The 14,330-nt window shown below is 37.6% G+C and overlaps 1 pseudogene; it reads right to left on the bottom strand.

Annotated features, from left to right (window-relative positions):
* LOC102827276 overlaps nucleotides 1-13,952 on the bottom strand; it is a 112,743-nt pseudogene extending 98,791 nt beyond the window's left edge.
* Between the last annotated feature and the right edge of the window lie 378 nt (nucleotides 13,953-14,330).

Raw genomic sequence — 14,330 nt, 5'->3', positions numbered from 1 at the left:
CAGAATGTGCCCTTTGGATATGTAAATTATTATGTATGCTTGAGTGGGTTTTTTTGTTTGTGTGTTTTTTAAAAAGCTAAAGTGGATAGAGAGAAATACTTTTAACTCATGTTATATGGAGGGGATTATAATCAATGTAATGAAACAAGTTATATGAATGGTTGAATGTGAAACGGATGATGTGCCCTGTAAACTTTCACTTAATCCACAATAAAAACCTTAAATTAAAAGAAAGAAAGAAAGAAATATATATATATGAGTTGGTGTTCAGCTATTTTTGAATCCAGAACCTTTTAAATAAGAATGTGTATGTTTACGAAAATCTCTGGAACAATCTCTCAGGAATTCCCATGTTTTGTGGAATGTGAGCTAACAAAGCTAGTATAGTTAGTATAGTTAATTGATCTTGGAATCAGACAAATCTAATTTCCTTGATGGTAACTAACAGAAATTAACATAGGCAAAAATTATAATGATGATGAAATACTCCCGGAAGTACTGAGAATTGAAGGGAAGGATGGAGAATCAGACTTAGAAAAGACAAAAACCATATGCTCTAGGAAATCTATCTCATTTCAATAACGTTCAGGAAACCACCCTCAGTTTTTCTCTCTACCTAAGATTTTTATTACAGAGATAAAAGTGTTCAATTGGCCTGCCTTGGGTCATATGCCTCATCCTAAATAGGAGAGAACAGGATACCTTGATTGACAGTCACAAAGTTGTATCAAATAGGAAAAGTGACAAATCCCCTTAAACAATATTACCAAAATAAGATTAAGTGGACCTAAGCAGCCAAAAAAATTAGGAAAGGTCACTGCAGCTATTTATTATCTGTAAGAACTCAGGAAATTTTATCTACTTTAAATTCTGGTTAAAATGTGACTTCATGGGTTAGAAGGCTGTTAGCTACTTTATTCATTAATGTGCTCTAATTGTCTCAAATGAAATCAGAAACACAATGGGTGCTTAATGAATATTTGTTGAAAGAATGAATATATCCAAAGCAATTCCCACATTTGAAACTAATATACCTTATTTTGTTGTTGTTGTTGTTGTTGTTGTTGTTGTTAGGTATTGCTGAGTTGGCTCCGACCCATAGTGAACCCATGCACAACAGAACAAAACACTATCCAGTCCTGTGCCATCCCCACAATCACTGCCATGCTTGAGTGCATTGCTGCCACCACTGTTCCCATCCATCCCATTCGTTTACCTCTTCTCCTTTACTGACCCTTCACTTTATCAAGCATGATGTCTTACTCTAGGGACTGATAACATGTCCTGATAACATGTCCAAAGTGAAAGAGACAAAAATCTCACCAGCCTGGCATCTAAGGAGCATTCTGGCTGTACTTCCAACACAGATTTGTTTATTCTTCTAGCATTCCATGGTACTTTTAATATTCTTCTCCAACACCATAACTCAAGTGCATTAATTCTTCTACGGTCTTACTTACTCATTATTGTCCAACTTTAACTTGCATATGAGGCTATTGAAAGTATCACTGGTTACCATATATAAAATGCCTAGTACAATGCTTTAACATAAAACTTGCTCAAGAAATTTTAATTCTTGTTATTATTGTTTTTAGAATACATTTTACTATAGACAAAGTTGAAAATGTGTGTTGTTAACATATACAAGTAGCTCTGTGATTTGCATTAAAAAACAAAACTATTATTAGCTAAATGAAGCCTGTTACTAAATTCTGGGACAAAGTATTCGACCAATGATGCAATAATTTGAAAGGAAATGGAAAAAATACATTTCAATTGGCTGACATATCCCCAGGGAGTCTGGCAACCTAGGAGCGGCACCAATGCGTCATTAGCTCCAGACCCAAAATTTAATAACATGATTATATCTGGGCCTTCAGTGCTTTTCTGTAATTCTTTTCCTTCATTCATAGCTGATTTCATTTTTCTTACTCCACAGCAGATATTCTAGCAATCTTCATTAGTCTCTGCAAACTCATTACAATCCAATCCAGCTTCCCTCATTGTTGCGGAATCATCTTTGCACTTCACTTTAAAATCAGAAGCCATCCAAAATGTAAAAGCCTGTTCTGCATTTGTTTAAAACATAAATAAATATTTTCTTTCAAGAAAAAAAAAAAATCAGAAGTCATTTAACCTATATTAAGAAGAAAGGTGGGAAATTGAGCAAATTGTTGTTATAGTTGTTGTTAGGTGTCATTGAGTCAGTTCCAGCTCATAGCAAACCTAGGTACAACAGAACAAAACAACAAAACACTGCTCTGTCCTCCACTATCCTTACAATTGTTGCTACACTTGAGCCCACTGCAGCTATGTCAATTCATCTCATTGGAGGTCTTCTTCTTTATCACTGACCCTCCTCTTTACCAAGCATAATGTCCATCTCCAGGGACTTGTCCCTCCTGATAACATGTCTGAAGTATGAGAGACAAAGTCTGGCACACCTTTGGTTCTAAGGAACACTCCAGCTGTATTTCTGCCAACCCAGATTTGTTTGTTCTTCTGGCAGTCCATAGTATTTTTAATATTCTTCTCCAACACCATAATTCAGATGCATCAATTCTTCTACCATCTTCCTTCATTGTCCACCTTTTACATGCATATGAGGCTTTTAACCTTAGATTTGCCTAAGGCAATACATCATTTGCTTTCTTGACTGCTGCTTCCATTAGTGTTGATTGTGGATCAAGCAAAATGAAGTCTTGGACAATTTCAATCTTTTCTTCATTTCATGATGTTATTTATTGGTCTAGTTGTGAAGTTTTTTTTCGTCTTCTTCTTTATATTCATTAGAAAGAAATGTATCTTCTCCTTTCTAAGGAAGGCTCCTCCACTACAACTTCAGATTATACAAGCCCCTTCTTTATCCCAGGCATTACTTCTTCAAGTCTTCTCTTCTTTATTTGGTCTTCATTTTCACCCACCACCCTCACTTTTAGACAGGTCCCCTTTTCTCAGACTACTAACCAACTCATTAGTCCCTTTCCTAAAATGATCTTTATTCTCCAATCATTGTACTTTTTCTGCCTTTACTTTCATTGAGAAGCTACTTGAAAAGGCAGTCTACACTCACTGTCTTCCCTTCCCACTCACTCTTCTGTCAATGGAAAGAAGCAGTCTTTCAACACTCTATTGAAGTTAGTGAGGCAAAAGTCCACAATGACCTACCAATGACAAGATCCAACATCTGCTATTTAATCACTATCCAACCTGAATTTTGTGCAGCAAATACTTCTGTGCTCCCCACCCTCAAACTCCTTCTAAGTATTGGATTGTTAAAATCTTGTTGTTTTGTCTGCAAACATAAATTGAGTACCTGTCGGAAATATAAAAGTGATACCATAAATATAAAAGTGAATATAAATGCTAGAAATATATAAGTGAATCAGTTCTAAGTGCAATGTGGTAACCTGGATTGAATTCTGGAACAGTAAAAGGACATTAGTGAAAAAGCTTTGGAACTCTGAATAGTCTGTAGCTTGTTATTAAATGCCTTCAAGTTGTTTCCAACTCATACCAAACCTGTAGAGCTTTTCCGAGAAGTCCTACCCAAGTTTGGTATGAGTTGTATACAGGTGGGTTTGAACTGCCAACCTTAATCATAGTATCGTTAACTTCTTAATTTTACAATTATTCCAAATTTATATAACATTATAGCATTATGGTAAATTGAGTAAGGGATAGAATTGCTGAATCTTTCAATTGGTTAACGTACTCAGCTGCTAACCAAGAGTTGAATGGTGGAGTTTTTGGAAAAAAGACCTAGAAATCAATATCCAAACAATTAGCCAGTGAAAATCCAGGAAGTGGGGGAAAACCCTATGGAGTACAGCTTTACTCTGACACACATGAGGTGACCAGAAGTCAGAAATGATTCAACAGCAAATGGTTGGTTACTAGTTTGTGTGAAGGCTACATGGAACTTTTCTATAATATCTTAATAGCTTTTGTATAAATCTAAAATTATTCCAAAATAAAAAGATTTTATAAGTGAATGAAACATGTTTCTTGGACTCAGAGATCTCAAAATGATTCACAGTCTTGGGATAAATGAGGTAGATGGTGGAAAAATCTATGAACCACAGAATCTTCCATCAGAATGAAATACAGAAGCCAATCTGGTCTTTCTCCACATTCTCCCCCATCATGTATTGTGCATTTTGGGGTGTATCATGGATTAGGCTGCAAGCATTTCCAAGGGTGAATTATAAGTGTTGGGCTTTGGAAGGCCTCAGAAACCAACTCTAGCTAAATCACTTTCTAAGAAGTTGACTTCTAATATATTATCTACATATTTTCTTTGTTCTTTCCAAGTCAAATATTACAAGGCTTGAAGGAGCAGCATGCCAAATAGAGGTGATTTTTCAGCTTTCTCATTGTCTGGCTGCCAGGGTTCCTGGAAATGGCATTTTTAATGAGCTTTTTTTTTTTCTTTCTGGAGGAGACTTTGATGTGGTTGAAAACTTATTTCTCTCTCTGGCATGTAAGCAGGGCACCAATTAACCCACACAGAGCACCCTTGCTGTCCTCCCAGTTTGGAGTTGATTACTAGGCAGTCTATCGACCCATTATCTCACCTCCTGTTATGATTGCCTTCTGCAGACTCAGAGACATTTCATAAGCAGCTTTCAGCTTTCCCTTCGCCCCCCCCCCCCCAACAAAGATTGTATGGTAGCAGTGGAGATAAAAAAAAAATAAAAATTAAAAAAACAGGAGAAAAATGAGATAGGAAACCAATTGACTGAGCTAGGGACAGGGTTGGTTTTATTAACTTTGGCATACATTTACATAGAACCTACAACATGACACAAAAAGGTACAAGATAATAAGAAATAGGTCTAAGGACTTGCAATTTAGTGGCAGAAAGTGTTACATGAATAACTACAGAACAAACCAGAAGGAAATGAAGGCTGTAATTATTTCCCTGGGTTTTTTGTGTAGTTTTTAAGTGACAGTTGCATTCTTTTAAAAATGTTTTCATATAAAAAGACATTGCTCTTGGTTAAGTGGTAGTTATGTCACTCTGTGAATATAAAACTTTTTCAATCTGGTGACTGGAAAAAGACTTAAGAAAGTCAAAGAAAAGTCATTGAAATATGAAAACTTGAGGCACCAGGCCAAACTCTGCAACGCACTGGGTTGCCAACATTCTCTTTTCCCTACCTGCTGACTCAGGCTCTCTCTTCCTGTTCCATCTAGGATCACAGGAAACTCCCAGAAAAAAATCAAACAATTTTCATTGACAAATCTATCCTTTCATCAGATGGCCACATCTGTATCTGCAGAAGAAACCAGTAAATAAAGTCTCTAGCTGAGCAGGTTTTTGTTCTTCTAAAGCTCCCAGTACTAATAGAACGAAAGGAGCTCTGGTAGCATAGTGGTTACGAATTGGGCTGTGAACCTCAAGGTCAGCAGTTCGAAACTACCAGTGGTTCCGCAGGAGAAAGATGAGGCTTTCTGTTCCCGTAAAGATTTACAGCCTCGGAAACCCTGTACAAGGTCGCTATGAGTCGGAACCGACTCCACGGCATTTAACAACAACAACACCAACTAACAGAACGAAGTCTTTGTCATGGTGGGGAGGTGCAACTAGTTAGGAGTCCCTAGGTGGCACAAACAGTTAAGCACTTGACTACTAACCAAAAGATTGTCAGTTTGAACCCACCCAGAGACACCTTGGAAGAAATGCATGGTTATCTGTTTCTGATAGGTCACAATCTTGAAAATTCACCGTTCTACCTTGCAACACATGGGGGCATGTTGAAACAGAAGCAACTCTACAGCAATTGGTTTGGTTTTGTAGTTTTGCCACAAGAGGGAGAATGAATAGAGTTAATGCCTGCTAGATGCAAATCCCCTATTTTTAGCTTTGAACCTTCTCCAAAACTGAAGGACTAGATATCCCAAATACATACTGGACATTCCCTGGGTATTTGAAACTCAACATTCATATGGCAAACACTGCTGTTTGTTTTCTGGTATCAATTCTTCTTTCTTCCTTTAATAACTTAACTCCAGAATTTTAACTGGGCACCAACCATCCAAAATAAATATTTTCTCATTTCCCTGACATATAGGTATGGCCAATGTGAGCAGAATGGATGTAAGCAAAAATGAGTTCACCTTCTGAATATCGCCTTTACAGGGCAGATGTGTGCATAACAGTCAAGCTGGAGCAATTACTTTAGATCTTAATGTGGAAAGCACATGTCAAGGATGACAGGAAAATACATACACAAAAAGCTTTTGCATTGCCTTTCATAGGAGAGAAGACAAATTTTATTATTTTTTTTGTTAAACACCTGTATTTTTTTTCCTTTGAAGAATCTGCACATAGATTAAGAGGTAGTCATTAGAACAGACCAAGGGAATACTGAATGGTTTAAACTCAGGAAAGGTGTGCATCAAGGTTGTATCTTTTCACCATACTTACTCAATCTGTATGTTGAAAAAAAAATAATCCAATAAGCTAGATCATATGAAGAAGAACATGGAATCAGGATTGGAGGAAGATTCCATTAACAACTTGAGACATGCAGAGGATACAACCTTGCTTGCTGGAAACAAAGAGGATTTGAAATACTTACTGATGAAGAGCAAAGACTACAGTCTTCAGTAGGGAATTCATCTCAATGTCAAGAAAACAAAAATCTTCACAATTGGACCAACAAATAACAGAGACCAATGATAAACAGAGAAAGGCTGAAGCTGTCAATGACTTCACTGTGCTTGGATCATTAATCAATGTTCATGGAAGCAGCAGTCAAGAAATCAAACAATGTATTACATTAGGTATATCTCCTGCACAATACTTCTTTAAAGCAATAAGAGTAAAGATGTCGGTTTGAGGACTAAGGAGAATCTGACCCAAGCCATGGATGGTATTTTTAATTGCCTCAAATGCATATGACAGTTGGACAATGAATAAAGTATACCATAGAAGAAATTATACATTTGAATTATGGTGTTGGTGAAGAATATTGAAAATCTCATGAACTGCCAGAACACAAACAATTCCATATTGGAAGAAGTGCAACCCGAATGGTCTTTAGGAGCAAGCATGGTGAGACTTTGTCTCTTGCACTTTGTACATGTTGTCAGGATATCAGGAAGGGCTAGCCCCTGGAGAAGAACATCATGCTTAGTAAAGTTGAGGATCAACAAAAGAGAGGCAGACCCTCAACAAGATGGACAAGCACCATGGCAGCAACAATGGCTTAAATATAGCAACAGTTAAGAGGATGGCACAAGAGTGGGTAGTGTTTCATTGTGCTGTGCACAGGTTCATTTTGAGTCAGAATTGACTCAACGGCACATAACAATATGCTTTAATAAGGTAGGATTAGGTTACGTTAATGATGATTAGACTATGTTAATGAGGCAGAACCCAGTCTGCACCTATAATCTCATAGGCTGTTCCTTCTGATCAGTTGACTGAGGAAGAGAAAACTTGTGCCTAGCTTACAGATGTTTTACATGATATGCAGGTATCACTTGAAAGTGGAAAGTGACAGCACTGTAGTCCCTTACTGGGACTTCCATGAGAAATACTATGAAGGGAAATCCTCCCAGTTGCCAGTTCTTTGGGTAGTACACACCAGGTTGTTGATTTGCTTGAAACAAGTAAAGGACAGATGTGCAATTTTATATTGATTCATGGGCTGTGTCCAATGGTTTGATTGGATAGGCTAAGATTTAGAAGGAGTTTGACTAGAAAATCGATGACAAGAAAGTATGGGGAAAAGGTAAGTGGATGAACCTCTCTGAATGGCCCAAATAAATTACGACATTTTTCTCATATAAATGCTTACAATAAGGTGACCTCGATAGAGAAGAATTTTAGCAAACAAGTGATTAGGATGGTTCTGTGGAACCATCATTGCCCAATAAGCTCATAAACAAAGTGGCCATGACGGCATGGATGGAGGTGTGCATGGGCTCAGCAATATGGACTTCCATTCACTAAGGCTAATTTTGCTACAGTCACTGCTAAGTGCCCAATCTTCCAGAAGCAGAAGCCAACATTGAATCTGTTATATGGAACCATCCCTTATGGTGATCAGCCAGCAACCTATTGGCACGTTGATTATATTGGACCACTTCTATCATGGAAAGGGCAGCACTTTTCCTGTGAAAAAGTGGAATAGACACTAACTGTGAATTCAGATTTGCCTTCCGTACTGGCAGTGCTTCTGCAAAACTACCATCCATAAACTTAAGAACACCTTATCCATTATCATGGTATCCCACACAGCATCACTTTGGAGTAAGGGACTCATTTCACACAAAATGAAGCATAGTAATGGACCCATGCTCAAGGAATTCACTGTTCTTGCCAATGTTTTCCATCATCCTGAAACAGCTAACTTGATAGAACAGTTGAATAGCCTTCTAAAGACACAATTACTGTGCCAACAGGTGGCAATTACCTTGCCGAAAGAGGCAGTGTTTCCAGGAAGCTGTATATTCTTTAAGCCAGCATCCAATTATCTTAGTCTGGGTTTTCTAGAGAAACAAAACCAGTGAAGCTTACATATGTATATATCAAGAGAGGTTTATCTCAAGGAAATAGCTCAAACAGTTATAGAGGTGGGCATATCCCAAGTCTGTTGGTCAAATGTCAGGGTGAAGCCTTCTGACTCATGTAGTTGCAGGGCTGATGAACCAAGATTGACAGGTCAGATGACAGGCAGGTGGATCAGGCAGGTAAGATGGCTGGGTACTGATGACTCCATGATTGGAAGGCAATAGTGCAGGCCACTGACTCAAGTCCAAAGAGCCAAAAGTTGGTTGATAAGACAGATGCAGTTTCCAGACCCAGCAGAAAAGGAAGGAAGCTTTTTCTGAGCGTCCAATATATTGGACATCCTTATATGTACCAACAGTGTCTACCTCTATTCACATTAACATTACATTCCTCCCTGTGTATCCTGCTACCTTCATTTTTACTCTACTAACATCCCACTTGTTGTATATTGCCTACCCTGTCACCTAGGTTAACATGTATCTATCCTATAACCTATGAATAATTTTCCTTTCCCGTTCCTCCCCACTTAAGCATCATACTTTGTTTCTTTTATCAAGAAAACCTTTTCTTAACTTTTTATGTTGGTCTCATACAATATTTGTCTTTTTGTGATTCATTTAGCTAATGTCCTCAGGTTCATTCCTGTTGTAAGGTGTTTCACAGATTCATCATTATTCTTCAACCATAGGATTCCATTGTGTGTATGTACAAAAGTTTGTTTAACCCTTCTTCTGTTGATGGATATTTAGGTTGTCTTCAACTTTTGGATATGTCTCTTGTAGGGTCTTGTTTTCTTATCCATTCTGTTTTCTCTGTCTCCTGACTAGTGCATTTAATCCATTTATATTCAGTGTAATTATTGATAAGAATTGATTGATGTCTGTTTGCTATGGGCTTTTATTATGTTGCTGCTGGTTTCTTTGTTCCACAAACTTTTCTGGACTGAGTTCATTTTGTTTGTGGGTTTTCTTTGCATTTTCAATTTACTTTTAATATTTCTATATGATAAATGATGAGTCCTGGTGTGGTGCTGTGGGGTAATGTACTGGACTGCAAGGTCAATTTGAACCACAAGGTTAGCAGTTCGAATTCACCAGCTGCTCCTTGGAAACCCTGAACAGAGTCACTATGAGTTGGAACTCAAAGGCACTTCACAACAACAACAACAACATATGATAAACACTGGACTGCAAACCACAAGTTCTACCGTCCAAGTCAATAAGTTGTAGGGGGAATTTCCTCAGGGGTATGGCCTACTTCCAATGTATACAGACTTTCTGGGAAATCTCACTGACTTTTCTTCCCTCTGGATCCTACATCCATCTCAAAATCATCTAGCCTCCAGTTCTTGGGATTACAGTGGACTGCAATGTTGTCTGGTTTTCTTGAGATTCACCTGCCTCCACAGCCAGTGAGCTAGCCTTCTAACATCTTTCTTACCTGACAATCATAGACTCATCAACTCTTGCAGACACCTAAGTCAGGAGAAGCCTCTAATCTGTTGCCTGACACATGAACTTTGAATTTTTCAGCTTCTACAATTGTGTGAGGAGTTCTGGTGTGGCACTGTAGGATAAACACTTTACCAACAAACAAAAGGTCAGCAGTTCAAACCCACCAGCCACTCCTCAGAAACCACATACATGGTCACTGTAAGTCATAACTGACTTGATGGCAGTTAACAATAACAACTGTGTGAGGCATTTCCTTGAAATATCTCTTTTCTCTCTTTCTTTCTTCTACTTCTGCTGCCCCTCTCTTTCTCTCTCTCTCTCTCTCTCTCTCACACACACACACAGTTACTTCAAAAAGTTTATGGAAAAATTCCATTATCTTTCAATTTCATTGTTTTAGGAAAATTTTAAAGCCCCCTCATGTACACTTCACTGGGGTTTTTTTGGCTAGAGAACCCAGCCTATGGAGGATAACTGCATCTTTGCATCATTGCCAAGTTAAGTCATTATATAACTGCCGAACCACTGAGAATCATGATCTAGCTAAGTTGGCACATAGCTTTATATCCATCATTGTCTACCCCTTGTCAACAGGGTGCTTATACACAGCTCCTTGAGCCATACATTATCTCCAAATAAAGACAATTATAAAATCATACCTGAGCCTAACTTGATGCAATTAACACACATACAACCAAAAGCACACTAGCCCTGTTTACATCTTATACCATATAATAAGTAATGGAATAAGGGAAGGAAGAAAACAAAGATATTTGCTATACACACACACACACACACACTGATAGATACATTTACACACATACATGTATAACAAAACAGGAAAAACTACTCAGAGCAATTACAATTCTCATTTCTACAACTGGTCACATAATTGTAACTGATATTTAGAACTACCTTCTTCCACTTCCCATTCTATATTCCCTTTTTCCTTTAGAAAGCAACTCAGCTAACTAAGTCTATCTGCTTTTTTCACAAATTCATAATTCAAATTTAGAGAGTTATCTAAGTTTATATAATTATTTAGAAACAGAACTAGAACTATATTATATAAGAAATAAAAATGAATATGCCCAGCCACTGTGGATAGCCATTGTTGTTGTTAGGTGGCATTGAGTCAGTTCCATCCCATAGTCACCCTATACTCAACAGAATAAAACACCACCAGGTCCTGTGCCATCCTTGAGCCCATCATTGTTGCCACTGTGCCAAGCCTCTTGTTAGGAGTCTCCCTTTTTTTCACTGACCCTCCATTTTACCAAGCATAATGCCCTTCTCCAAAGACTAACTTCTGATAATATGTCCGAAGTGTGAGAGACGAAGTCTAGCTATCTTGACTTCTAAGGAGCATTCTGATTGTACTTCGTCCAACACAGATTTCTTTGTTCTTCTGACAGTCCGTGGTACCTTTAATACTCTTTTACAACACCATAATTCAAATGCATCAATTCTTCTACAGTCTTCCTTATTCACTGTACAACTTTCACATGCATATGAGGCTATTGAAAATACCATGGCTCAGGTCAGGTGCATTTTAGTCCTCAAACTGACATCTTTTCTCTGAAGCACTTTAAAGAGATCTTGTGAAGCAGATTTGCCTAATGGAATACATCATTTGATTTCTTGACTGCTACTTCCATGAATGTTGATGACAGATCCAAGCAAAATGAAGTCTTTGACAACTTCAATCTTTTCATCATTTATAATAATGCTATTTAGTGGTCCAGTGGTGAGGACCCATACTGAAGACTATGTTCTTTGATCTTTATCAATAAGTATTTTAAGTCCTCTTCATTTGCAGCAAGTAAGGTTGTGTCATCTGCATATTGCAGGTTGTTAATGAGACTTCCTCCAATCCTGATGCCACATTCTTTTTCATGTAATCCAGCTTTTAGGATTATTTGGTTAGCATACAAATTGAATAAATTCAGCAAAAGGATACTACCCTAATTAAAATGTCCTGATTTTAAACCATTCAGTGTCCCCTTGTTCTGTTTGAACAACTGTTTCTTGGTCTACATACAGGTTCCTCATAAGTACAATTAAGTGTTCCATAATATTCATTTTCTACAATGCTGTCCATAGCTTGTCATGATCCACACAGCCTAAAGCCTTTGCATAGTCAATAAAGCACAGAGGTAAACATCCTTCTGGTGTTCACTGCTTTCAGACAAGATCCATCTGATGTCAGCAGTGATATCCCTCATTCCACATCCTCTTCTGAATCTGGCTAGAACCTCTAGCAGTTCCCTGTCAATGGACTGGGAATTGGATTATATTTAGCAAAAATTTACTTGCATGTAATATTAATGATACTGTCTTATGCTTTCTGCATTCCATTGAGTCACCTCTCTTTGGAATCGGCACAAATATGGATCTCTTCTAATCAGTTGGCCTGGCAGTTGTCTTCCAAACTTCTTGGCTGAGATGAGTAAGTACCTCCAATGCTGTATCAGTTAGTTGAAATTTTTCAATTTGTATTCCATCAATTCCCAGAGCTTTGTTCTTTACCAATACTTTCAGTGCACCTTAGATTTCTTCCTTAAGGACCATTGGCTCGTGATCATGTGTTACCTCTTGAAATGTCTGAACATCAACCATTTCTTTCTGGTACGGTGATTCTTTGTATTCACTCCATCTTCTTTTGACTGTTTCTACATAGTTCAATATTTTGTCCAAAGAATCCTTCAGTATTGCAAGTCGAGGCTTCAGTTATTTCCTCAGTCCTTTCAGTTTGAGAAGTGTAGAACATGTTCTTCCTTTTTGGTTTCCTCAACTTAACTTTTCTAACAACAGGAATGTGCCATGAGCATAAGAGAAACGCAGCCGCGTACTACTATACTATCTTCTTCTGCCATCTGGGCTCACAGACCTCTTAACCAGGGGTCCAGAGACAACTCTATCTTTTCATTATCTTGGCCTTATACACACCTACAAATAGCCATTTTCTCCAAGATACACTCAGCTCCAGGATGATTGGATCCAAAGAGGTTTCTGAGCTCAGTACCTGTAGTCTAAGATTCATATCCATTCGTTCCTCTCTAAAGGTTCTTACTGCCTTTTCATTCTCAAAATTTGCCCTCCTTTTCCTACCTTTGTATGACTAGAAATCTTCTTCAGGAAAAATTCAACCTTAGTATAGTTGAAGAGGTACATTTCAGAACATTTTTGTTTCAAGTAAAATTACTTGTTTTGAGTTGTAAATCTAGCCATGAGCACCTAAATTCATATTATACTTAAATCTATCCTGAGAACAGATTCAGGAATTTGAGATATGATGAGGAAAAAAAAATAGTTTGAGACATGAGGATTTCAAAATTGTATAAGAAGATTCTAAAACACGCTTAAGTCACAGAAGACTGTGTAAGCTCTGACCAAATATATATAAGATCTGAATAGGCTTAGTCCTCTCACCTGTAAATGAGGAGTTTTCCAAGGGACTGTCCCAAATGTAAAAAACTTACATCTTCATAACAAGACAGTCAATTGTACCTACAGAGGGGACTCATAATAAATGTAAACACTATAAATTTCAAAAAGTGACTATCAAGGGACCTTGATTTTTTTCATCTCGATGTAAATAATGCACAATCATTAGAACTGTTTAGTGATATATTAATGAAAGTCAGCCTTGTATAACTTTAATTGGGTACTGGAATCATTCTGCATGTTGCCAATAAAAGCAGATGGAGAGTATCATTTCAAAGAAAGAGGTAATGAAACTTCCCTAGAAAAAATTGCCTAAGAAAAATGGTAGCACTTGTTAACAGATTAACATTTAAGATTGCACTCCATGTGACATTTAAATGGAGTGGGGGAGGGGAAGCATAAGAAGAAAAAAAGTAAACTAGCTAACATCATTCTTAAGTTCTATCAATCCGATATCTGGAAAGTACCAGGTCCTCACTAGCTACCACCTGGTCATCAGGCCCGTAGTGCATGGCATTGGTCATTATAAGTAGAGAATGTTCTGGTCAGTCTGAGACAAGCAGCTCTTATACCTCAACTGAAGTTTATTCACCTAAGAGCTAGAGAGCCCAAGGGTAAAAGATAGGCAGCATATGCAGGCAGATGATGAGAACGTGGAGATCCTAAACCAAATAACTTACCAGTTGCTTAATCATTGGCTTCATTAAAATAAAACTCCAGGGGCAAGAAGGTCCTCATGACTCATGAAAAAGGGAACTTTTCTCATTCCAGTAAATGAATTTCCAACACATATCCACAGCTGTTGTGTAGCCCTAATTAAAACTGGGAATTAGGCTGTTCAAGCAAATAATCAATCATTAATCATTCAGAATACTCTAAACAAACATATCTTTGGGTAGCAT

Source organism: Chrysochloris asiatica, unplaced genomic scaffold (assembly GCF_000296735.1).
Source record: "Chrysochloris asiatica unplaced genomic scaffold, ChrAsi1.0 scaffold00069, whole genome shotgun sequence".
Taxonomy (NCBI): Eukaryota; Metazoa; Chordata; class Mammalia; order Afrosoricida; family Chrysochloridae; genus Chrysochloris; species Chrysochloris asiatica.
This window is presented reverse-complemented; position numbering and strand designations above follow the sequence as displayed.